The 26,930-nt window shown below is 36.5% G+C and overlaps 1 protein-coding gene and 1 non-coding gene across 2 annotated transcripts in view; one reads left to right on the top strand and one right to left on the bottom strand.

Moving 5' to 3' along the window:
• The window catches only part of GPC5 (glypican 5), a 682,923-nt gene that overhangs the window by 87,947 nt on the left and 568,046 nt on the right, over positions 1 to 26,930 (bottom strand). The window lies entirely within an intron of this gene.
• On the top strand, positions 9,309 to 9,417 carry LOC113601198 (U6 spliceosomal RNA). The gene has a single exon (XR_003422352.1). It is a non-coding gene; the product is annotated as a U6 spliceosomal RNA (small nuclear RNA).

Here is a 26,930-nt window from a genome sequence, read left to right as displayed (position 1 = left end):
CCAATCCCCAATCCCAGCAGTCAGGGAAATAATTTCATTTAAACATCCCCTGAAAGCAATTATTTATGGACTCCACAGAAACTGGGGTAAACTTTTTGTGGTCCCATTTATTTTGTGGAAATTATAGATTGCTTATAAAAGAATATGAACTCATAACTATTTGGTTAAAACATTAACAGAAAAATAGAGCAAAAGTAAAGCAATGATCCCACCACATAACAGAAATACCTTGTTATAATTTAACTGACATTTCAGGTGTTCTCAAAGTGTTGTTTTGATATTTAACAACATCACTGATTGGAGAGGCTCTACATTCCCTGTATTATCAAAATTTTATGAACCAAAAATATTAACATAATTGGTTTTATTGAGAATTTCTTTGTTGTTCTCAGATGTTCTCTGAACAGAAAATCTATGATAAACACTGTAATAAATTTGAAGAAACCCCTCTCTGGGCATCTTCCCTAGCTGACACTGTGTTCTATCTTCCAGCAATGTACAACACTTATTTTGCCATAATTTCTGTGGCATAGTTGTCTCTGAGGTCTCCTTTAAAATCTCCAAGCTTCTCACATTTCAAGTTTCTCTAGAGCAATGTTTCTCAACCGTGGCTGGCAGTCCTGATGTCCAGCTGCGTCTCAGACCAATTTCATAAAAAATTTCAAGAGTGGAACCCTGACATCGGTAATTTTTAAAACTCCCAGGTGGTTCCAATGTGCAGTCATGGTTGAAACACACGGTTTAGAGTGAGAAATGACCTCCGGCTATCCCACGACTTTTCTATTAATAGCTTAACATATTACAAGTGGCAAAATGGCATCAGTGAACATTTATGGTTGTAAAATAGAGCTGTTTTGTTCCAGTTCTGCTGAAGTATTTTTGTAAAACCTCTATGTCTGTGTCCCTGTAATTTGAACTTTGAGCCATCAAATTCTGATAAAGAATCTTTGCTAAATTTAGAGCAGAGTTAAAGCATGATTTTCTTGATTTAAAAATGGCAGCTCTCAGTAAAATTTGGCCATTTAATTATGTACCTAAAAATCAATTTTGAACAAAAGTGTCACTCTCAAATGATTAAAATTTTAATGAATTTCAGGTAAATAATAAGCTGTAGATACCATTTATTTAGATCAATTTATTAATGCATAGAATTCCTAGGAGCATCACTCTCATTAATAACTTATTTACATGAATTCTTATATATTAAATTCACTGCACTACATTTTCATTATCTGAAATGCCTGAATGTTATATCATTAACATTTTTAGCTTTCTAGTCAAGAAAAACTCTTTTAATTGCTCATTCTAATAGCTCAAAAGAAAATCGTGTTTTTTGTTTTGTTTTGTTTTCAGTTTCCATAAATATGAAATTTATTGTCAAACTGGTTTCCATACAACACCCAGTGCTCTTCCCAAAAGGTGGCCTCCTCAATACCCATCACACTCATGTTTTTTGTTTTGAACCCACCTTTAAATTTCAGCTCCAAGATCTTCTAACTTCTTTATTTTAAATTTGTTGCAGAGTTAATTTTCAAAACTCTGGATTTATTTCTCAACAATGTTACTCTCAGGCCTAAACATGTTAGGAATAATAAGACACCCTTCATTCATCAATAATAAGGAAATCTTTTCTAAGAAGGTTTCACTCTAAATTGTATCCTTACCGCAGCCCTTTCATTAGGCAAGTTTCAAGTTTATTTGATTTGGACAACCATTTTATCAATTTCCTTAATGGGACCTAGCAAACTTTGACATTTGAAATAAAAAGGAAAAGAAAACGCCAATATGGAAATTTAAGTTACTATGGAATAAAATTTATGAGAATGTTATTATTAACACTGATGTAGGGGCTCCTGTGTGGCTCAGCTGGTTAAGCCTCTGACTTCAGTGCAGTCATGATCTCACAGCTGGATATTTGAGCCCCCCATCAGGCTCTCTACTGTCAGCACAGAGCTTGTTTCAGATCTTCTGTCCCCTCTCTTTCTGGCCTTCCCCCCACCACCCCTGTGTGTGTGAGCTCTCTCTCTCAAAAATAAAATAAACATTAAAAAAAACCAATGATGTAAACCCAACTGTTTGGGGGATTATAGTGAATCTGATGACATTGAACAAGTTCCATGACATTTACCCATGAACCAACTGAGAAAATATATTTCAAGAAAGAGCCTTTGGTCCCAGGTTGCTGAGACCTGAATTACCATGCAAATTTGGTGTCTTCTTTTTAAGTAAACCTCATTTTCCATGCCAGTTCATAAAGTGGTAACAGGGAGGCAGGGCAAAAATATCAATCTGATAGGCAGTCTTTCCAAATCTGCTTCCCCAAGTAGAAGTGATTCACCCTCTTGCTACTTCTCCTTCCTGTAAATATTTATATTAAAGAGGCTCTATATCACTTAATGACAAACCCATTAGTCTGGGTAATAATTTGATCTGACTCATAACTGTATCTCTAGCAACTAGGGGTTCACACTTGGTATTCAATAAATGTTTGCTGAATGAATGATGAGGGATGTGGAGTACACAGATTTAGCATTTGTTGTAAAGCATCAAATTGCATGCCTAAGATCTGTGCATTTTACTGTACTTCAACAACAAAGAGCAAAATAAATGTTTTCATTCCCCTTGGAACATGCTTTGAGAATCAGATGACAAACCATTATGGAATTGGAGAGTTACTCCTTCACAAGTAGGTTAATAGGCATTTTAATAATCCACATTGTTCTCTGGACTAGAGAGTTTACTATTTTACAAAATCAAACTCATCCACAAATTTGCCACCAATATGGATATTCAAATAATGTGCAAACACACATGTCAAATTCAAGGAAGATGTCTTAAATACTAACAACTTCATTGAAATAAAACTGAAGTTTTGTGTAGTAATTATTTTGTGGGATTAGGCATATTTGGTTGTTACTCCACTAAAACATGTCAACATCCCTTTATAGTCAGACTTTGCATAAAAGATACACTCTGATTTACTTTTACAAATGTTTGAAAATTTTTACAGAGTTATGTATAAGTAACCAAAAATTGGGTATGGACTAAACTAATGGAAATGGGCTGCAACATTGTTTAATAATCTAGTACCCTAAACAGGTCCTAAAAGATATAGAAGTACATTACTTACAAGTAAAAATCTACCATTTTATTATCAGTTATCTAGACAACAGTTATAATTAACTAAAAAAAAATGCCCTATAGAATGGTCAGAGTATATAAACCCCAATCAATAAATAAAAAAATATATACAAACTGTTCCTTTCCTAATCATCTTATCCTTGTTTCTTTGATGTCATTACTTGATCTTTAAGAGGTAAGAAAGCATATAAAGTGAAAAAAATTAAAACATGAAGACAGAAGCATGGTTTCACGGATATTAAAACTTGAAAACATGTTAAGAAATAATGATAAATAAATTCTTGCTGTTCTTAGTAACATGGAATAGAGGCTAGGAACAAAAAAAGACCTTGTAGTCTACAGTATTGTTTGTTTGCTTGTTTGTTTAGAAAGAAGTTTTCTCCTTAATGAAACAGAATGCAACGTATCACATAAATAAATTAAAAGAAGTAAAAGTGGGTGAATGTCCATAGTCTTACCTGCAGGCTCAGTTTTCACTTTTAGTAATGGATCCTGAGGGATAGTTGTAGAAAACTGAGACCAGAAAAAAATGAAATTCTCACTGACACAACAAAAATGTCCCATTCCTCAAGAAGATGGGAATCTTCTTTGGTCGCGGAGTTAGTTTATAGCACAGTAAATTGAATGGCTTTGCTTAAATTGAATGTTTTTATCTAATTATATAGAAAAAATATAATTTCTATATTATATTAAAACTATGATCCATTACAGGAGTGATTATTAACTTTTATTTTATTTTTTTTTAATTTTTTTTCAACATTTATTTATTTTTGGGACAGAGAGAGACAGAGTATGAACGGGGGTGGGGCAGAGAGAGAGGGAGACACAGAATCGGAAACAGGCTCCAGGCTCTGAGCCATCAGCCCAGAGCCTGACGCGGGGCTCAAACTCACGGACCGCGAGATCGTGACCTGGCTGAAGTCGGATGCTTAACCTACTGCGCCACCCAGGCGCCCCGATTATTAACTTTTAAAACTAATTTCATGAACTGATTTTATTTCCTTAAAATGGAAATCATACCACTTTGCATTGCACTTTGAATTTTTTTTCCAGTGAGCTTATGAAATTGTTGCATATGCAAATATGCCATACCTGTTAGCATTTCTTATATACTTTGCAAATGAAGTGTCTAAAGCAAATTCGATACTCAATTTCTGGTTTTGTTGTAAACCAATACTACTTAATAGCTTAGTACACCTGATGTGACTTGGCATTTTCAAAACTGATTTATTGCACACTCTGAAAAACTTGTTAGTTCTAACCTGGAGAATGCAATAGGTTCTTCTGCCATGATAATTATTATGCAGCTGATAGATCTGTTATGTCTTCCCTCAGTTTATGTAATTGTGATTTGTCAGCCATTTCCAAGAGAAATCACGTCTACAAAGCAATAGGTTCTGCCTTTCCTATTGACTAAAGTGCTCTGCGTTATCTGAAGAATAGCCCTGTTACCGAGAGAGACCTATACAAACCCATCCTATTTCAAGCCCTGGCGTATGTCCTGGGGAGAAACTGATATGTCTTTTATTCTTTGCAGTAGGTCTGGTCAATGTCTTACAATTCAAATACAATTAACCTAGAGTTTGCAGTTTGCTTCTACTGCTTATGAATAGCTGCAATCAATAGGTTACACATGATTGACTTCCTAAATACTTTTAAAAGCTGCCAAATAATTAAGTAGGGTTGGTGACAATTTAAGAAGGTATATGGAGGTAATGACTTTTCTTATTTCTTTAATAATTTCCATTCTCAACTTGTAACTCTTTCTTTTAAAATTGACAATGGCCACTTGACAAGCATTGTTTGTAATTATGCTTTTTTTTTAATCCAAAGTTCAGTGACTTCTGTCACAACAAAATTGTAAAAAGCTGCCATCCTAGATGGCTCCTTCATAGCCATATGAGAAAGTTATTTTCATGTATGCATTTCTTTTTCTGTATTATAAAGTAACAAAAAGAGCTTTGAGAATTCTGTATCCTTTCTTTTATTGGTGAGAACCCAAATTAAGTTATGGTTAAACAGGTTTTAGAAGAATATCATGTTAGTTTTTTCTCTGAGTTTTCTCTTAAGTGGCAAAAAGTAAAGCAATGGAGAATCAGGTTAAAGAAAACTATCATTCTCTATACTCCATGTGAGAATAAAGAAATGAAATAATTTTAGGATAACTAAAATTATTTTAATAGTTACTTCAAATTTTAAAGATAGAATAAATTGGATTCAGCACAAAGAGCATCTACTATTACTACAATAACTACCTTTGAATCCATAATTCATGTATTTACATTTACATAAAATCTATCAGTTCTTTCTTGTTTTACTATTGCAGGCATCTTTGATTCATATAAGGGGGCGGTATATGATGGACTTGAGGAATATGAATTAGACCTGGAAAATCATATGAAAATTATTTTCTTCTATCAGTCAGTCTATTGACCTATCAATCTATTGATCTGTCTATTCACTCTAGACCTATATCAAATGTATTTATAATATAAAAATAATGAAATCCGCTTGAGAAACTTAACAGAAACCCATGGGGGAGGGGAAGGAAAAAAAAAAAAAAAAGATGTTAGAGTGGGAGAGAGCCAAAGCATAAGAGACTGTTAAAAACTGAGAACAAACTGAGGATTGATGGGGGGTGGGAGGGAAGGGAGGGTGGGTGATGGGTATTGAGGAGGGCACCTTTTGGGATGAGCACTGGGTGTTGTATGGAAACCAATTTGACAATAAATTTCACATATTGAAAAAAAATGAAATCCAAAAAAATAATGAAATCCAAGGTGAATACAAAGAAATCCTATCTGTAAAGTGGGCAACTTATATCAACTTTACTTAAATAAATCTTTATATCTCTAGCAAAAGTGAGTCTAACAGCTAATATATTTCACATATGCTTCAGTAGTAAACAAATTTATAGTTAAAAAGATGCTCATCTAAATATATTTATAACGATGAAAATACGAAAATACCTTAACAATCCATCATGGCTATGTAAATAATGGTACACATTTATAAATGAAAACTACACAGTCATCATAAAAGATATTAAACACTAACGTGGAAAAATCTCAACGCTATACTATTGTGTGAATAAAAAAAGTTAGAAGCAAAAACATATGTAGAATATATCCTTTTATATAAAATAATATTAGAGCATATGCATTCAGAGAGAGATGTCTATACATATGTCTTTAGCTTATAAACATCTGTCACCTTTGGGCAGCTTGATTTGTACTGATATCTATGTTCTTCTTTTTATCCAGAGTGGTAATAGCATTGATGATCTTTCTGCAATGACTGTGAATCTTCTTATGTACCCTCCAGATGTACCTCCTTACTGAGACTATTTTTTGGTCTTCTCATCTGAGGCATTTTAAGTTGATATAACTATGAACATATTCTTAGAAGTTACAGCCAAATAATAAGTAATCCTTGCATGGTTGCTCCTTAAATCTGAATACTAAGGAGTAGAATGCAGTTCAGTAAAAAACACATACAACAAAGGTCAAGTGTTCTTACATAAAATACTAGATTTTAGGAGAAGGGAATAAAAAAAAAGGTTCATGATGAACAAAAAAGAAGAGAGGCAAGGTAATTAGAAAAACATGATACAGCACAAGAAATTGCAATGTTATCAGAGTCAAGGGTTTTCTAATAGGGATAACAGAAGACCTCAACATTTGTTTCCATCCCTGCAGTGAAGAGAGAATAAAAACCTAAAAACTCAATCTCAAGTAACACTACGGCATTTTGGTGATAATGACATTTCTGTGTAGATTCATCAATTGTAACAACTGTGATATCTGGTGTTACATGTTGAGTGTAGGGGAGGTTGTGCATGTTGGGGGACAGAGGGTATATGAAAACTTTCTGTACGTCCTGTTCAATTTTTCTGTGAACCTAAAACAGCTCTAAATGATAAAGTTTATACATAAAAAATTAAAGATCCTATGCTAACTGCTGAAAGCAATGTGGTCAATGTCTTCCGGCCATCCCAAAGGACCCTAACCAAGATTCAATTGTCACGTGGAGGGAGTGGTCCAAGGGGGTAATGGAAACCATGAATCTCTTGATGCCTAGACATAAAATCCCTTGGCATCACTTCTATTCCATTCAATTTGAAAAAGCCAGTCACAGAGCCAACTTAGGTTCAAAGAAAGAGGCAATGGCCTGCCCACCTCAGTAGGAAGAATGGGAAAAAATTGGTGGTCAATTTTAATCAATCTTGGGAAGAGATCTCAAGAGGGCACTTGGCAAAAGCATCAATTTATATTAGGTAATTGAGGTTAATCAAGTTAATCAGGTTAATTAGGAACTGTGTTATTAGATGTGACCTAGTATTATACCTCCTTGTCTGAGTTGGAGAGGGTATGAACTCAAGAACATTGTCATCATTTTAGAAAAGTAAAGTAGCTAAATTGCTACATTTTATGTCTTAAAAACTACATAAACTATGGTAATGGAATAAAGAAACAAGCAAATTAAAATTAGCAACTCAAAATTCATGCATCATTCAAATTTAATTTGCATGGCATGGAATCATGAGCTTTTTTTAATTAAAAATATTGTTATAGAGTTACATAAAAATATATTGGAGGAAAATTAACCCTTATTATATTTGGTGCAGGATATTTCTTTCTAAAATTACAGATAAAGTTTTGTGCCTCAAATGATAAAAATAAAAAAGAGAACACTACTGTGGTAAAGAGAATAAAGCTTCCCTCTCTCTACAGATTTCTATACTCCAATCCTCAAAACTGGTGAGTATGTTACCTTATGTGTAAAAGGGAGTGTGCAGACGTGATTACATTAAAAATTTTGAAATGAGGGGACATCTGGGTGGCTCAGTCAGTTGGACATCCAACTCTTGATTTCGGCTCAGGTCATGATCTCAGGGTTCGTGAGATGAAGCCCCTCATTGAGATTCTCTCTCTCTCTTCCCCTCTCTCTCTCTGTCCCTCCCCTCCTCATGCTCCCTCTTTCTCTCTCTCTCAAAATAAATAATAAACTTAAAAGAAAAGAATTTTGAAATGAGAAGATTAATCTGGATTATCTGGTGAGCTCATTGTAATCCCATGGGTCTTTATAAGTGTGGGAAAAAAAAAGTAGAGTCAGAGGAGTTGTGATGATAGAATACAGGCAGTCTCTAGAAGCTGGAAAAGTCTGGAACAGAATCTTCCTTAGAGACTGCATAAGGAACATAACCTTTAATGTTAGCCTCAGAAGACCTAGTGCAGATTTCTGGTCTCTGGAACTGTAATGGTACATTAAACCACTACATCTGCAGTAATTTGTTACAGTGGCAATCAAAAGCTAGTAAATTATCAAAAATTTAAAAATGTAAGTTATAATTATTTCCCTAAAATGACAGCTCACAACCAATGAATCATTAGAGAAATTTTAAAACTAATTTGTATGGTAAATTAGTTAACTACATTGATGTTATCCAATGGAGTCATCTAGGATTTAGAAACCACGGTTTTTAAGTAATAAAGGTGGTTGAAAGCATGTAAAATATGATTTGAAAGACATGTGTCAAAAATATATAATTCTCTTCTAGGGCATGTTATTCAATCAACTTTAATATTTTAGAAACACACAGAGACATTCAATGATAAGTTAAATATAACCTATGTATAAATACACTTATGTATAAATTAATCTATATATAAATAAATATAAATAAAATAATATTTTATTCTAACCTGTACACTAAGATATGGAAGATTTTTTTAACATTTATTTATTTATTTAGAGATCAAGACAGTGCCAACTAGGGAGGGGCAGAGAGAAAGGGAGAAAAAGAATCTCAATCAGGCTCTGTACTGTTCAGTGCAGAGCCCGATGCGGGGTTCCATCCCACAAACTGAGATCATGACATGAGCCAAAATCAATAGTCAGACGCTTAACTGACTGAGCCACCCACATGCCCAAAGAGATGGAAGAAATTTTTAATTTGTGAGTTCAGGGTTCTCTCTCCATGTGATAGTTGGTAATTTCTAGTTTATCAGGGTGAGGCAGGATGTGTGTGCATGCATACTCCCTCTATTCTCCTAAATAACTTAACTGGTATGCACAAGAGAACCTGGGGAAGGAATGAGGAGAAAAACAAGCATTTCTTTGTAGATCTATAGAATTAATTTACCATTGAAAGAAAAAAATGTGTGTGCTCACTTCCACGGCACTACACTAAATTTGAAAAGATACAAGGAAGGAAGATCAGCATGGCCCCAGTGCAAGGATGACACACAAATTCAGGAGGCATTCCATATTGAGAAGGGAAGGGAAGGGAAAGGGAAAGGGAAAGGGAAAGGGAAAGGGAAAGGGAAAGGGAAAGAAAAAAGAAAGAAAAATGAGAATTGAACATGTCAACATTTTTTCATCTTCATTTATGGGAAATCAACATTACAATGAAATGGAGAAAGAACAAATATGCATAGCCAAGAAATGTGCAACCTAATCAGTTTCAATCATAGACAAAGTGGCCACCAGTGGGCCTATTACTACACATGATAAAATGAATGCCTAGTGTGCACAATAGCATCAGCTTGCCACTGTTCTGTTTCCCATCTTAATTAAAACAAGAGCTCCAATATTATTTATTTTAAATTTATGCTAATGAACAAGGTCACTTTCCTCCTGAAAGCCTTTTTAATTCTCTACAGTTTACAGAATCAAGTCAAACTCGTTAACTCATCTTTATAAGTTCCTGCCTACCTTACCTTATATTTCCAATTCTCCAAATATTTTTGTTAAAAGCAGAAGACACAGCCTGGAGCCTGTGGCAACATTCACCCCATGGGGACACTGTGTAGGTGAAGGGACACAGTGTTTGTACAGTGCCTGACACAGTCTTCGAACATGAAGGTACTTAAATGTCAGCTATTCCTACAGTAATTTAGAAGAGAATGGTTTGTAAAAAGGGAACTATAATCACAAAGAAAATGTAAGAGGGTCTTTGTTCTTCTAAAATACAAAAGAGGTATATTAGCAGTCGAAGTAGAAATCTAAGAAAACATAGTTTATTTATGTCAAGTTGTTTTAGCATAGGAAAGAAAGTTAAGTTTCTCTTTGGTTTTAGATGCACCTGATAACCCACAAGAATCAAAAGCGAGAAGGTTAAATTAATTACAGCATTCCCTATCTGACTGACTATCAATGTGTGGTACTCGAGACTCTTTGAATTGGTTGTACCATCTATTAGATGTCTCATTAATTAATGAGTTGAATAAAATATTTGACACATGTTCATTTATGAAAAAAAAGAAGTGGGAAGGAAATAGAGATGCCTACTCTACTGCAGCCACAGAGTAGGTCTTCAGCCTGTATTCTGGAAGTTTGACAATCACAGTGATTTGTACAAGCAGAAATTGAATGAGTGATAAAGGACAAAGTGCATGATGCTCTGATGAGTTAGGCCACATGAGAAAGGAGAAAATGTCATTTGGTTCTCCAGAGGAAGGTGTAACCTGGGTGTGGCTGCTCTTCACTTGTGGCCCTTGTGTCAGCACACCCTTGATGAAGCACAGCCTGGTGGTCTTGCTCTGCTCCCTTACTGACAGTCTCCGTCCTTAGTCCCTACCAGATCTGAGCTTTTTGGGTGCCCAGTTGTGAGTAAATATTCTTGCACATAGTTACAGTATTCATAAGAACACAAGAGAAGTAAGTTTAAAGCAAACAGACATTCACATTTTAGCAAAATGCAATGTCTCCCTCCATCTTCTGCAGCAAGTGGGTGAGGACTTTTCACAAATGCTGGATCATAACCAGGAGAGATTCTACCTCTCTCCTAACAATGTCCCCTCTGCAGCCACATTGGTGTGCTTGCCATGGTCAAGCCTGATCTGCTCCTGCCTCAGAGCCTTTGCAATTCCTTCTGCTTGAGATGGCCAACTCCTTTGAATACCATCTGCTTAGTAAGGCCTCTCCTGACCATCCTATGGTGGGACCTCTAGCCTCCTTGACCCTCCATATTTTTGGCCTACAATACAGAACACTTTCGCATATACATAAATTTATTATGTAGGTTTGTCTCTCTCCAAAGGCAGAGACATGTGTTTTGTGCCAATATAACAAGAACAGAGTCAGGCACATTGTAGGTATGCATTACGTAGTTATTAAATGAACATTTGTTGAATGAATTAGCATTCAGGATGTATTTTGGTCAAGCAAAAAAGTCTAAATAACATTCAATTCGAAATTGCTTGGTGCAACAGGGAAATCAGCACTAAATTTTGTTATTTTTACATATTAACTAGTTAAAATATTTCAATTTTTGGTATCTCAAGGAATTTTCTTCAGCTTTATGGAAAGTCCACTAACCCAGAATATTTTGTAAACCCAAATATGGTTCATGCAATTCTGTCTACATACATTAATATGAAGATGAAGTTTACATCTTGACTTTTGTTATAAATGTTTAAATTACTATTTATGAACCTTATAATTTTAAGAATGTAAATCCTTTAATAATCAATTACCACATCCAATTAGTTCACAATCATTGAAATATACAGTTGGGACTGGAGTTCATTTCAAATCTCAGAATACAAAGTCACTTAATTCAGAACTCCATCTGTGCCTCCGTCTCTAGAGTCTGACAAACAGTCTCCAAATTGTCTTCTGAGTTTTCATCAAAACAAGACACCAGTTTGGAATCTATTTTAACATTACTTGCACTATATGGGGACTCACATTGCATCTGCTTTGATTTTTCTCTAATGAAAGTTCCTAGTTGTTCTGTGTCAGAAAGGATGTAAGTATTCCCTAGAAATAGTGCTGTTATTTAGAATGCAACAATAGAGAAAATCGAAGCCCCAGATCTTATATTTCCTATTCATAAAATTGTAATTGGCCTTTTTATGTCTGTGTTACCCTTGAGACACAGGGAATTAATTTTATGTCCATGAACATATATAGGATACCCATAAAACTCAGAACAGTTCAAATTCTCATCCCCCAAAAAGAATTAGAAATAAAATCAAAGCATATTTTTCTTTAATCTTGGGGATTCTGTATAGTTTAATGTTACCTCTTGAGATGATATTAAATTGCAGTTATTGTAAATAACGGGCAAAGGAAGAACTATGGTATAATGTTTGCAATAGCATTGTAAATAGAGAACAAATCCCCACCAAATTTACATTTCACTTGCAGGATGAAGCAGACTCCTTGCGGATATCAAATGTTTATACTCTCCTTTGTCATAGCTGCTACAAGTACAAGGCTTGTTCGCTCACTGGGTTCAAAGTCTGGTTTCACTACTCTACATGACCCAGGTATGGCTTGGACTTGCTAACATACGGCAAGCCTCATTTTACTCATCTCAACAGGGATAAAAATGCCTGCAGCAAAAATTGGGGAGGGGTGAGGCCTATGTAAATTAATATACATAAAATACCAGCATGATTTCCGGTTCACGGGAAATGCTCAATCAATTAGTGCCAACACCAAGGGCAATCAGACAGAACAGACATAATAGTATCAGCTCACGAAGAGCTGATAGCTCCAGAGGCAGAAAAGCTCTGCCATTTGGAATACAAAAGTAAGTCTTGGTCTTATGTCTCTGTATTTTTTGTTTGTGCTTAATGCACAAAATCAGGATCTATTCAGCACTTGAATGAGAAAACACACATACACAAACAGCCATCCAAAATAACTTCTTGTTTTTAAGATATGTATTGTTGTCTTCATTCCTCCTCTATAAGTAATATCTACAACTTAAAAAAATTCCGTAACACAATGAACAAATATCAAAGTAATATATAATTTTGTTATTGATACAGATTAATGGATAGCAATATAATATGAACATATTTCCAGATATCCTGTATGAAGTTTTTTTATACCAATAAGATTATAACAATATGAATAACACCTCAGAAAACAAGAAAAAGAAAGAAGGGACCAAACAAGAAAGAAGAGAAAAAGAGAGAGACACAGACAGATTGAAAGACAGAATAGAACAGGTACAGCAGCAATCTTAAACCAGCCCTATCAGGAACCTTCTCTTTCCACATCTCCCTTTCATATGTCTGGTCTGGAGGAGAGGGGTCTCAGAGCTGTGGAAGAGTCTTTTTTTACTTACTCTTTTTGTTAATTTCTGTATGAGAGGGGCTCTATCTTCTGTCTTACCTTCTCTCTGTTATCCTGATGCTAATCAAGGCTGAAATTAAAAGATTCCCATCCTAACGATTTGTTTTACCTCATTAGCATAAGAGGCTGAAGCCACTAATGTAAAAGTGTACCTCTTTCCGTGTCTCGATAATCTCTGTGGAAACTAAAGAACCACGATGCATCAGACCCATGCTGCTCAAAATGTAGACTCCAGATGGGCAGCCTGGGCATCACTAGGGACCCGGTTAGAAAAGGAGAATTTCATTCCCTCCTCCAACAAATGCTGAAGCAGAATCTGCATTCTAACAAGTTTCTGAGGAGATTCATATGGATATTTAAGTTTGAGAAGCACTGCAATAAAGGGCTATTAATAATGATAGTTTCAATTTCCAAGCTGTGCTCCTTAAAAAAATTAGTATCTTCCAAAATGCTTTCTATGAAAATGAGTTCTATAATCAAATATATTTTAAAATATGCAACTAAATAAAGTTAAGCAAATTTCCTCTTGGGGGTCGTCTTGGAGCCTCTGTTATACTCCATCGTGTGTAGTATTTTGTCCTATGTTCAGTCTCCTCTTGCACCTGATCAAAATAAGAGTCTTGAGGCACCTGGGTGGCTTTGTCAGTTAAGCACCCTACTCTTGATTTCCGCTGGGGTCATGATCTCACAGCTTCTGAGTTAAAGCCCCACGTCAGGCTACATGCTGACAGTGCAGAACCTACTTGGGATTCTCACTCTCCTCTCTCTCTGCCCCTCCCCCCCTTTTTCTCTCTCTCTTTCTCTCAAAATAAATAAACAAAAATTTTTTTTTTTAAATAAGAGTCTTCATTATGTTCTTCCTAAGGTAGATACTACCATAAAAACAATTTGTTAAAGACATCCTCCAATAAGAAATATCTGAAGTTGCTTAAGTATGCTAGTCTTTTTTTTTTTTTTTTTTAAATAGAGAAGATCTAGACTTTAAATTGCCTTTTACCAGGACACCTGGGTGGCTCAGTTGGTTAAGCACACGACTTCAGCTCAGGTCATGATCTCACAGGTCATGAGTTTGAGCCCCACGTCGGGTTCTGTGCTGACAGCTCAGAACCTGCAGCCTGTTTCAGATTCTGCCTCCCTCTCTCTCTGCCCATCCCCGCTCATGCTCTGTCTCTCAAAAATAAATAAACATTGGCAAAAAAAAAAAAAAGTCTAAATTGCCTTTTCCCAGTACCAAAACAAAAAGTTACATCTGTTGTTATAATTCAAATACTCTGTACTTGAACCATCTCTGGGAATATCCCACACAGGAACTCTGGTGGAGAGCTGGAATTCACAATAGTCATGTACTACGAAAATACTAAATTTGCAAATATAAACACATTAGCACATGCTTCCCATTTCCTATTATAATCTTATTTTCAACAAGGTCCCATGTTTCTTTCTCACTCATTTCATTATTTAAAGCCCTTTTAATTTTTTTCTATCATTTTCCATGTTCCAGGAAGACAAGTTTTACAGACATGAAGAATTTCACAGCCAGCTTTCTCCCCTTTCCCCTTAGAGATTATCAGGGACAATTAGCATTTAAAAAATTCAAGCTACCACTGAATTTGTTTTCAAATTCTTCCAGACATAATATTTTTTCTGGCTAAAAAAAAAATCTCATTTTTAGACTCCTTTTTCTCTTCACTTCTATCATAAAAATGCAGGCTGCCTGCTCTTTTTATGCATTTTTGGTGATAACAAAATAAAGTTAATTAAGATTTCAATCTAGTTTTATCTGGCATCAAAACTTGTAATTATTCCATTATATTCAATATTGCCTTCAGAGGCAATTAATGGTTAAAACATTACAAAATATTATTTTATATAATATCAGTAGTTTAATTCATTTTGGACTATCTCCCCCTACACCACCACCCGCCCCCCCCCCCCCCGGATTTCATAAAGGAACCATTAATCATCATTAAACTTAATTGCCCAAGAAAACAACTAAGCAGAATTGAGAGTATACAAAGAAGCTCAATGGTACATAAACACCTGTAATTCCTGCTTCCCTCGTGGTTTTTTATTTGGAGCTCAGATTCTAAAGCAATGCTGATTTACTCTCTCCCCGTCTTTATTTATTCAACAAATATTCATTTAATGCATATTAAATGCTAACGTCTGTTCCAGACTATGGGGATTTAAGAAAAATTTTTAAAAATAAACATACATTATAAGGTCAGGTAATGTAAGTGCTAAAAGGAAAATTAAAGCCATTTGAACAAACAGAAAATGACTTGGGTAGGGGAGTGAGGGGTTGTCTTCCTGGACCATGAATAATAGAAAAAAATATGTAGATATATAGATATAGATAAATAGTTATATATAGATATATTTGATCAGCTATAATTAGGTATATATATATATTTTATCAGATTATCCCAATTACACTTCAGTTTAGGTAAGAATCATTGCTCTGTTTTAGCTGTTCTCAAAATGATTATCGATGAGGCACTCATGCATGAATGTTTTGTGTGGCCTATATATTTCAGACCATACCAAAACTTCTCTTGAAATTTGCTGAACATTTGCATAGCTATTTTCATATGACATAAGAGAAGAAAAAATAAACTTTATCTTAGTCATATAGAAAGAAATCTATTCAACTAGATTTCTATTCAACTAGAAATCTATTCAACTGAACTATTTCAATTGAAAGTATAGGTTATGGTAACAATTATTATGGTGTTGTTTTGTGTTTGCTTTTTAAGGAAAAAAAATTAAAGACCCAGAAATACATAGTGGAATTCTTTCTGTCATTTATTTTGTCAATATTATCACCAAACCATTGGTCAACTAAACAGTGAAATTGAGAAGAAAAAAAATCTTTATGAGTTGCTTGATATCATATAGGAAAAATACCTGATTTAACTGCATTTAAAAATGTTAATCACTTATTCAAACAAATATCATATTGATAAAATCAATTTTTTTAAAAAGCCAACATAGGAAATATCATGAAATATTGTTGTAAAAATCAGAAAAATCAGTGTATAAAACAGAAACTCTGCTAAGTAAAAATCACTATTTGTTTTCAAAACTTACATAAAATGTACTAGCAATGGATCTATGGACTTTCTTGAGAGATTTCATGTAGACAATTCAAGCATGCGAGGAACCTTTTGCCCCCTTGGCTGACTTTTAATATTGTCATACTGAAACCCTGTCCTTCCGCCTATTTGTGTTTTAATTCCTCTTGAGTGTCTGACGAATCACGAAAGAAATTTGTCATCATTTTAAGATTCTAGGTGCATTTTCATGATCAACAACCATTTCCCCGATGATGGTCTGCATTTTTATGCTGCCCTACTGAATCTGAGATGATTTAATCAGTATTGTTTTTGTGATATATTCTTCTGATATATTGGGATTATGTAAACTAATTGTTCTGTAACTATGTAGTTGTTAGCATAGGTTTGTTTTCTTTTCCTTCGTTCTGGATTCATATCAAGCCAAACTAAATGGAAGCAAGAAAGGGAAAAAGGATCTCTGGTATCACTGTGGGTTCTCACTTGAAAATTGAATTCCCTTTGCACTAAGGAGAAAAATGTAAAGTCACTTAACTCCATTGTTTTAATGAGGTTAAGAATAGACCTCATAAGCATCTTTGAAAATCACTCCTCATTGTTTTATAAAAACATTAGAGATTTAAAACATTAAATAGTCATCTTATAGGCATTTAATGAAATCTGCAAAAATACACAGTTATTAAAATGACAGCAGTGTGCTTGTTGTTATTTGCTGCTCAAAGGTAAGACTAACACGCACTTTTCCTTTCTTTTGCAAAGATGAAAAATACTATCTCCATTAAATCTCTGGGGTTTTTTGCAAATACTTGGGGAGCAGAACATCTTTATATTTGAAGGATTTTCTAATATAATGCACAACCGTGTGACTAATCAGCAGAATAAATTGGAAGGACTCCATAAATTTCAAGGCTGGAGTTTTTCACTCCTCCCTACCACTCATTAGCTTCTTCCTTTGGTAGGAGAGATCTGATTGGTGAGATAAGAGTCTGCAATCTATTTCCTCGTGATCTTGAATTGAGAAGGTTAATGCCCTGAACTTACATGCTCATGTGTTGTTTCTCTGTCTTTGTCAATCTGCCACTCCTGGATCTCGGTTTTAGAAACCACCTGCCTGTGAGCCCTATGCATTCTGCTCACCAATCTTGCATTTTCCATGCAATAAACCAAAAAGAACAAGCTATGCCTTATGCAGTAAAATTTTTAGTTATTCAGCTGCTCTAAAGGCAATATTTTTGTACAAATTCTATGGAGGGGAAAAAGAAAAAGGAAAAAGATTTGGTTTGAAGCCCAAGCTATATTTTCTAATCCAGTTCTGCACCTATAATAAAGCAGACAATTTCCCTCTCTTTCTAACTCCTGTTATTTATTTCAGATAGGATCCAAATCATGAAAGAATGAAATGGGATGGTTAATTAACCAAATCAAATACTGTGAGTGATGATAGTGAATCATGATAAAATTACTCTCACTAGCCCTTTGAAGTTGAGCAAGCCTAGAGTTTTCATTTCTGTTAGAAGCAGACATCTTTAAAGGTTTTCTTTCTAAAACTCTCTTTAAAAGATGCTAGGCTTTAGCACAGCAAGATTTGGGTGAATTATATGCATAAAGTCTTTATCATGATCAAATTTGGTTAGTGTATTTAATCCTTATACTGTATTTCAAATTTCATTAAAAGCCAAAACTCTACATCTGGCTGACACTGGATACTGGATTTTAACACTCTCAATATCTACCTTAATAATAGTCCAGCTTGCAGGGGATAGGAAGCAAAAACCACAATTCCCAGAATCCCTTGCAGCAAGGGAATCAGATAGAATTTCATCAATTAGATATCCCTGTGGAAGATCTCCAATCAGAGCTGAATCATTTGATAAAGTGAAAGATGATCTTTGGGCTGGCAGAAGCAGCATGCAGATTAATCAGTTTCCTGACTACTTTTTGAGACATCATCTGTGATGATGCTTCTGCTTCTGTAGCTTTCCAGCCGTGTAGAGGCAGTTGTATCCATGCAGACCAGCTCTACCCAGCATGGGGCTGTCCCAGAAGCTTAGTTTAGGGTCTTGGTTTTGTAAGTCTACTAATTTATCTGTGAGATAGCTTAATCCCTTCAATAAAACAGGTTATTCTGTTACATATATACATATATATGTATATTTTGTATATGTATATGTATATATATGTATATTTTTATATATATTTATATATATATAATTTTTTAATGTTTATTTTTTGATATATAGAGAGAGACAGAGAGAGAGACAGAGTGCAAGCTAGGGAGAAGCAGAGAGAGAGGGAGACACAGAATCTGAAGCAGCCTCCAGGCTCTGAGCTGTCAGCACAAGAGCCCGATGCAGGGCTTGAAACCACAAACCATGAAATCATGACCTGAGCCAAAGTCGGAGGCTTAACCTACTGAACCACCCAGGCACCCCTAAAACAGTTATTTTTAAATGGAATGAAGCATGTAGTTAAGAACTGGGCTAATACATCAGCAAAACAATTCAAGATGGAAATAAGAATTTAAGGTAAAGAATAGATTAAAAAATATAGATTAACCTTGCACAGGAAATATTGTAGAACTAACAAAAATATGCCAAGAGTCATGGCGACGTTCAAGCCAAAGGGAATTAGACTACATACAGAGGTCAACTCTACATGGTTGAAGCCAAAGGAACCACATTATGCTAGGCAGTGAGAATTACCATTCCAGTTGAAGAAGCTACATTTTAAGCACACAGCCTGAAGGAAAAAGGAACATTAACATGATCTGACTTAAATGGTCCTAATAGGACTCAGGAGTCACTGCTGGAAAAAAAAAAATACATCATTGCTGTCAGCTACTTACCCACAGAATCATTCCTATGTGTTTCTCAAAAATTTTAGTTCCTGGTTTACTCCTACTCTGTCCATTAGAAATGCCTGACTTGTAGTATATACATGCACATAATTTTTTCCAATACCCTGTATTTTTAATTTCATAAGTGCTTCCCTTCCAAGGATATCTCCCTCCATTATTCCTTCCAATGTCAAATCTTAGACCGTGTCATTACCACTCACTGGAACCTATGCATGGAACTGTGATTATGTGATATACATAATCACAACATAATGAGTACCTTCCACTGACGGATACCTCAGATCCATCTGGTGCATGACCTCCAAGTCATTGGTGCAATTACTTTTGTCTGTCTCTTGATATACTTCCTTCTCTCCTTACCCAGTTTGAATTCCATGGTCTGTCATAATCACTCTTGTATACCATCCTTACCTCCTTTACCCCCCTCTCTTTTTCCTGCTTGCTTGGCACAGCTGCATCTCTGGTTCAGTCCAGCTCTTTCCCCATTCCACAACCAGATCACATAACTAAATATGGCTGGAAAATAACACACAACCATACTGACCATGTCCACTTTAAACTCACAATTCTCAAGGGACCTTAGGGTAATTATCCTATACTCCCCTCTCTTTGGTCGTTATTTCTTCTAATATTTTTTTTCTTTTTCTCTCTACCCACTTCTTATGGAATTTCCATTATGTTGGTATGTTTAAGGGTCCCTAACATTTATCTGATACTGTTCATTTTTCCTCAAACTTTTCCCCCTTCCTTCTTCAGACTGCATTATCTCAATGGATTGATTTTCAAGTTTGCAGGCTCTTTGTTGTAATGAAATTTATAGCTAGACACTTTTACTGAATTTTTCATGTGTTATTATATTTTTCTTAATTTTTTAAAATGCTTATTTATTTTTGAGAGAGAGAGAGAACGAGTGAGCATGAGTGGGGGAGGGGCAGAGAAAGAGGGAGACAGAGAATCTGAAGCAGGCTCCAGACTCTGAGCTGTCAGTACAGAGCCTGACTCGGAGCTTGAATTCACGAACCATGAGATCATGATCTGAGCCGAAGTCAGACTCTCAACTGACTGAGCCACCCAGGTGTCATTGTTATTATATTTTCAACTCCTTTTCCATCTTGTTCTTTTTATTAATTTTGTTCTCTATTTTTATGTATTCAAATAATTTCTATTTCTTTATTGATACAATGAAACATTGTCATCACACGGGAGAAATTGCCAGTAGAGGAGGGGCAGAGAGAGAGAGAGAGAGAGAGAGAGAGAGAGAGAAAATCCCAAGCAGGCTCTGTGCTGTCAGTGCAGAGCTGGACATGGAGCCTGAACCCACGAACCATGAGTTCATGACCTGAGGCTAAATCAAGAGTTGGACGCTTAACTGACTGAGCTACCCAGGAGCCCCGTCTTTAAGCATGTCTCTTTTATTTCTTTGAACATATGTAGAAAGTATTTATAATAGTTGCCTTGAAATCTTTGTCTGTTAAGTCCACCAAGTGTTCCCTTTCCATGGTAGTTTCTATCACCTGCTTTTGTTCTTACATATGGGCCACACTTTGCTGTTTCCTTGAATATTTCATTTCTTAAAAACCTAGACATTTAAAATAATACAGCAAATATAGTTACTCCTCCCTCTCAGCACAGAGTCTCTTATTGTTGTCTGTTTGGGCACTTGGTTTTTTGTTGTTGTTGTATTTTGGGGGGGAGGGATGTTAATTACTGATCTGGCTAAGCTAATTTTGCAAATCTATTTTCCCAACATGTGTAGACTCCCAAAGATGTTCCTGCTTATATATTTTTCCTTTTTTTTTTTCTCTTTTAGCCTGGCTATTTAGGGGCTACCCTTGGGTTATCATAAGCCACTAATGTGTGAAAGGTGGTGCTCAACACCTCCTTAGCAAGTTAGATTCTGGATCTTTACTGGATGGATGGATGAATAGATGGATGTACAGATGGATGTCTTGAAGGTGGCTCTCATCAGTCACAGCATTTACATTTTTTTCCTCTTCTTTCAGTAAGGGACCAGTGGCTGGTAGATTGATAATCCCCTTTATTGATTGCCAAGGAGTTTGGCTCCTGGCCAAAAACCTATGTGTGATCCTTAAGGCCAAGGATAAGCAACTAAAAGACTTCACCAGCAAGCCTCATGGAAGAAAGTTGTCCTCTCCAGACCAAATTTGGAGGAGCCAGTGTAGGCCAGTTTGGAAGGCGAGTTGTAGTCAGGGACTCCGGGACCCCTAGCTAGCATGCTTTCATGCATAACTGCATTCCTACTCCAGGTGCCTCCATTCGGACTCTTTATGGGGTTCCCTTCCCCAGTGTCCCTCCCCAGACCTCCTTATCAGGGGGAAGAGGAGAAACCTTGAAGCTACCTTGTTCTACTCTGACTCAGAACTCAGCACTTTTCTACTCCTATGTATCCCCCCTCCCTGCCCTCCTGCCTTAGAGTTCATGAAAGGGTAGGAACTTTTTGTTTGAGGTCTCTTGGTGGTGAGATGATTCCCCTCATTTGTGCTAATATATCTGTTTATTCCATGGGGAACAACAAAACATTCTGGAGCTGGCATCTTCTTTCTGGCCTCTTGTTTATACTATTGCAATAAGTGAATAAAGCCTTCATCATTATTTTCATTTTGACTTGTCTTAACCAACTACGTCAACACCTGGCAGCTCAGTTCATGGCATCATTTCTGAGCGTATGCAGCACTGGGCATGCACAGTTTTCCAGAATTTTCCAGAGATGAGCGTGACTTAATTTTTAAGCCTCGCTTCTTAGAAGCTACCCCTGGGCCAGTTGTTAATTGTTCAGTGCTTTGTCAGAAGTTGTTTTTAAGCCTTGAGACTCCTGCTTTTTGTTGATGCGTCTATGTGAGGCTTGGGAAGTGTTTTAAAGTCCCCTCCTATCATGTTCTGCTTATTCCTGAGGCATTGCAGCCTAGTGCAACCTTGACGTCTTCCTGACCTCCAGAATGAACTGTGATATAAAGAGGGCTCTTCTGGTTTTCTGTCATTTGCCTTGTATGATGGAGGTAAAGGCCTCATCTTAATGTCACCCAAGGAAATACCTCCTCCTGTTTAAAACGCCCTGACTGGGGCGCCTGGGTGGCTCAGTCAGTTGAGCGTCCGACTTCGGCTCAGGTCATGATCTCGCGGTCTGTGAGTTTGAGCCCCGCATCAGGCTCTGTGCTGACAGCTCAGAGCCTGGAGCCTGTTTCAGATTCTGTGTCTCCCTCTCTCTCTCTGCCCCTCCCCTGTTCATGCTCTGTCTCTCTCTGTCTCAAAGACAAATAAAACATTAAAAAAATTTTTTTAAATAAAAATAAAGTAAAACGCCCTGACTGTGGTATTTTGTTATGGCAGCCCGAGCACAGTATAATATAGGCATCAACTCTGACTGCTCTTTTTGAAATTTAGTAGAGTTTTTTGAATTAACATTTCTGTACTGTTTGCGTTCTGTTGAGGGCCAAGGGCAGACAGCCCCAAGACAGGCCACATTGGCATGAAGAGTCTTTTGAGCTAAAAAGCAATAAAAACCCAGCAGATTCCAGAAAAACTCTTTGCCTCCTCCACAACTACCTAAAATAACAGATAGAAGACCTGCTCCAGGAAGACAGCTGTCACCATAGATGTATATTATACTGTGAACTAGGTACAGTAGACGGGGAGGAACCTAGCAAGACCTGTTTGATCAAAGTCTTCTGTGTCTCATTGTTTCTGAGTGGCCCTGCAAACATGTGTTTGCCAAACATTTATTCTTATTCACTCTTCCTGTGAACGCACCCCTTCCCTTTGAAGACCCAGTCTCCCTATCCTCTTCTTCATTCAGAAAGGTCTATATACATCATTTGGCCTGACTGTCTCTGGAATTTCCATGTTTGTGTGGATTCCCTGTACACACACTATTAAATATGATTTTGTCCTGTTAACTTGTCTCATGTCAATTTGATTCTTGGTCTGGCTACAAGGTCCTTGAAGGGGACAGGAATTCTTGCTCCACAACAGCTACTTTCCAGAACAATGTACAGAGACTTTAAATGATCATTGGTCCTTTTATTAAAATTTTATAATTTTCAACAGTCATGTTGCTCTTTTACTGAGGAGAAGGATTTCTGAACTCGCTCTACCAAAGGAGCACAGATGCCCCCCCCCACACTCTCTGCCATTATTCTCTACTGATAACTCTCTACTGATAATTCCCACTGCCACAGAAACATGCTATCACTTTCCCTCTCTGAAACACATACACAAAAGCAGAGCAAAACAAAAGACTTAAAACAAAAACAACAAACACTTGTCTTTTTCCCAAAGTTTATTTATTTTGAGAGAGAGAGAAAGAGAGAGTAGGAGAGCATGCATGCATGAGCAGGGGAGAGACAGAGAAAGAGGGAGAGAGACCCCAAGCAGGCTCCACACTGACAGCCTGATGTGGGGCTCGATCCCATGAATGGTGAGATCATGACCTGCGCTCATGACCTGAGCAGAGCTCAATAGTCACACACTCAACCGACTGAGCCAGCCAGGCACCCCACAAAAAAGTGTCTTGATCCACTTCTTCTATCAGCTTCCATCCAATTTCTTGCTCCCTATTGGCAAAATAGTCTGAAAATTTGACCAGACTTAAGGTTTCCAATGCTTGTGTGTCTGCCCTAAACCCACTTCCCTGTGGCTTCACTCCCACCACACCTACTAACCTGCTTTGAGCAAGTGACCAATTATTTCCTTGTTGCTAAATTAAATAGTCAATTTCAGACATCTTCGTAAGTGATTTGCTAGCAAGATTTTACATAACTAATCACGTTTTCCTCGGATACCCTGTGCTCGTTTGACTTCAAGGAAAACACACTCCCTTGGTTTTCCTCCCACCTCATTAGTTTTTCCTTCTCAGCGTAATGCACTTGCTTCTCTACTTTTCACCTTCCTTTGAATGTTAAAGCCCCTAGCTGTGCTGTCCGTGTTCTCTTCACTGCTCTACTTACACTCCCTCCCCTAGTAACCTATTCTTTTTCAAGATTTTGAATAATACATATATGCCCAAAAACATATCACACATATATATCCAGCCTACATCAACATTCATGAGCCCCAGTCTTATATACCAAGTGCCTACTTGGCATTTCTCTTTAGATGTACCTTAAACACTTTAGGTTTTATCATGAACCAGTCTGCCAACCCACAACCTGTTCCACCACTGCATCCCAACTTGGCACCAACTCCATCTTTCCTGTTGTTCAAACTCCAAAATCTGGACTGAGCCAACATTCCTCATTTTCTCTCATATTCTATATCCAATCCAACAGAAATCTCTTGTGCCACTATCTTTTCAGCATATCCCGAAGCCAATCACTCCTATGCATTCCCCCTGCTAATACCTAGTGCCACCTGCCAGCAATTATCTCTGAGCACCGATTATCTCTTAATCCCTTAATCTTCTACCCTTGCCACTCACACTTGTAGGCTCTTCATATCACAGCAGCCAGGGTGATTGTTAGAAGAGTCAAGGAGGACACTGTTGCTCTCCTCAAATCTGCTCAAAGTCTTCCAGCGGCTCCCAATTTCATTCAGAGGAAAATTCAAAGGCCCATAAAGCCACAGAAGATCGTTTCATCACCAACCATCCCACATTTGATTTTTAACTTCTCTCCTTAGTCACCCTGCTTCAGCCACACTGCATCCTTACACTTTATTTTTTATTCATTTTTTTAAAAAAGATTTACTTATTTAAGTAATCTCCTACACCCCATGTGGGACTTGAACTCACAACCCCAAGTTCAAGAGTCGGATGCTCTTCCAACTGAACCAGTCAGGTGCCCTAACACTTCGTTAAACCTTCAAAACACATCCCAGCCTTTCCAACTTTGCTCTAGATGTTGCTTCTGCTCCCGGTTCTCTTTCCCACACACCAGCATGGCTAACTTCTTCATTTCTTTAAACACTGCTCATATCTCAGCTTCTTAATGAAGACTACCCCGATCACCCTATTTAATATTGCAACCAGCCACAATTTCTACTCCTGACAATCTCAGTATCTTCTTTCCTTGTTCCATGCCTTTCAAATCCATAGTCCTTGTCACCCACAATATATTTTATATATTTACTGTGCTCACCGTATCACCAAAGAACACAATCTCCGTGAAAGCAGAGATACTTGTTTTGTTCATAGATATACCACTAAACACCTAAAAAGTGCCTGATTTAACATAGGTACTCAATAAATATTTGTTGAGTAAATGAAAAAAAGAATAAATCTTATGTAAGACTGTGAATCTGGGTGTAAATGAGGATAACTTCAGTTCAGCTTCTATTTGGAAAATATTAATAATGTTCCACAAATAGAGACACTAGTCAGTATCTTTATTATCATCTACACCTTAGTTTGATTGTCTGTCTTATTTCAACACACAAGCATGAGATTAGAAGTGGTTCATTTGAAATAACAGAATAGAATTTTCAGGTAGAAAAAGTGTTTACATAGCATTTAATCACATTTCATGGTTCACTTGCTTACACTTAGCAAAACAAGGCTGCAAGCCCTGACTTGATATGCTGTCTGCTTTCCTACATAAGCAGAAAGCAAATCTTCAAGAATTTCAGATTTCCAAATTGGACCAATTAGGAAATGCTTTTGCAAATTTTTCATTCTCAGGAAAAGATTAAAGTAAGTATTATTTCTTATTTGTTTTGTATCTTAATTTATATAACTTTGATTTATGCAATTATGCTACATGTGTACCACAGATACATATTCTGTCACATTATGCAGCTATTAATACTGTTTAAGTATGTATATATTCAAAACACCACTTGCCTCAAGTAGGGAATATTAGGGCTGACATACCCTCTCAACTTCACAAACATATCTGCAGTGTAATTCTGTTTGTACTTTTACAAAAACTTTATTAAAGATTAAAAATAAAATAGCACTCAGAGAATTCAAGTAAAGGTTATACATCTTAAAGCCGTTGGTCGACTATGCAAAATTTTTTATTAATTTTTATCTTAGAGTTAATCTTGTGTTTGGATAAATGATGAAATGCCTGCAGAGTTTATTCAAAAAACATTTTCCAGGAACTATTATGGCTTGACAAAGTCCTAAATGCTGTAGACAGATATGTGAGTTATGGATGCTTCTTGTGCTCTAGAATCTCATCATGAAATATAGAAAGACATGCACAAATTGAAAAAAATTATAATAAAATGTAGTATGTCTTTTCTCAGGTTGGGTGCCTCCTATCGTGCATACACATTAAAAAAGTATTATTATTATTTTTTTTTGGAAAAAGTATTTGGATGCCGGTGCATTGAATTTTGTGATATCCAGGAAGCAAACTCTGAGGTGGAGATCATCATAAGGCATGTTTCTGAGGACAGTGCTCCAGTATTATCAAATGGCAGGGCAGATGAGGAAGTAGAAGGGGAGGTCAAGCTGCAATGTAATCTCAATACAGGAATCAACTAATGATCAGTTCTGAAGCTCAGATGACCATTCAGAATTGCCCTGAACCCCGTACCACCAAATAAATCCGTCACCACATGGGGGCTACCCTAGGAAGGAGTCTTCAGCAGGATGGCTATCTTTAGCCAAGACAATCCCTGCAGGGGAGGGGGACTGTCTGGCCTACTTAGCTGTGACAAAGGTACTAAATAGCATGCCTGATAGTAAAAAAGGAATTCCTAAGAAAGGGGAGATGGGTATAACAGTCTTAATGAGGCATTTCAGATAATGTCCCTGACCCTGGCCTGCACATTACATGGCTGAATTCATCTTCTCAGGCTGC

Source organism: Acinonyx jubatus, chromosome A1 (assembly GCF_027475565.1).
Source record: "Acinonyx jubatus isolate Ajub_Pintada_27869175 chromosome A1, VMU_Ajub_asm_v1.0, whole genome shotgun sequence".
Lineage (NCBI taxonomy): Eukaryota > Metazoa > Chordata > Mammalia > Carnivora > Felidae > Acinonyx > Acinonyx jubatus.
The sequence above is the reverse complement of the archived record's forward strand: the minus strand, read 5'-3'. Positions and strand labels throughout refer to the sequence as shown.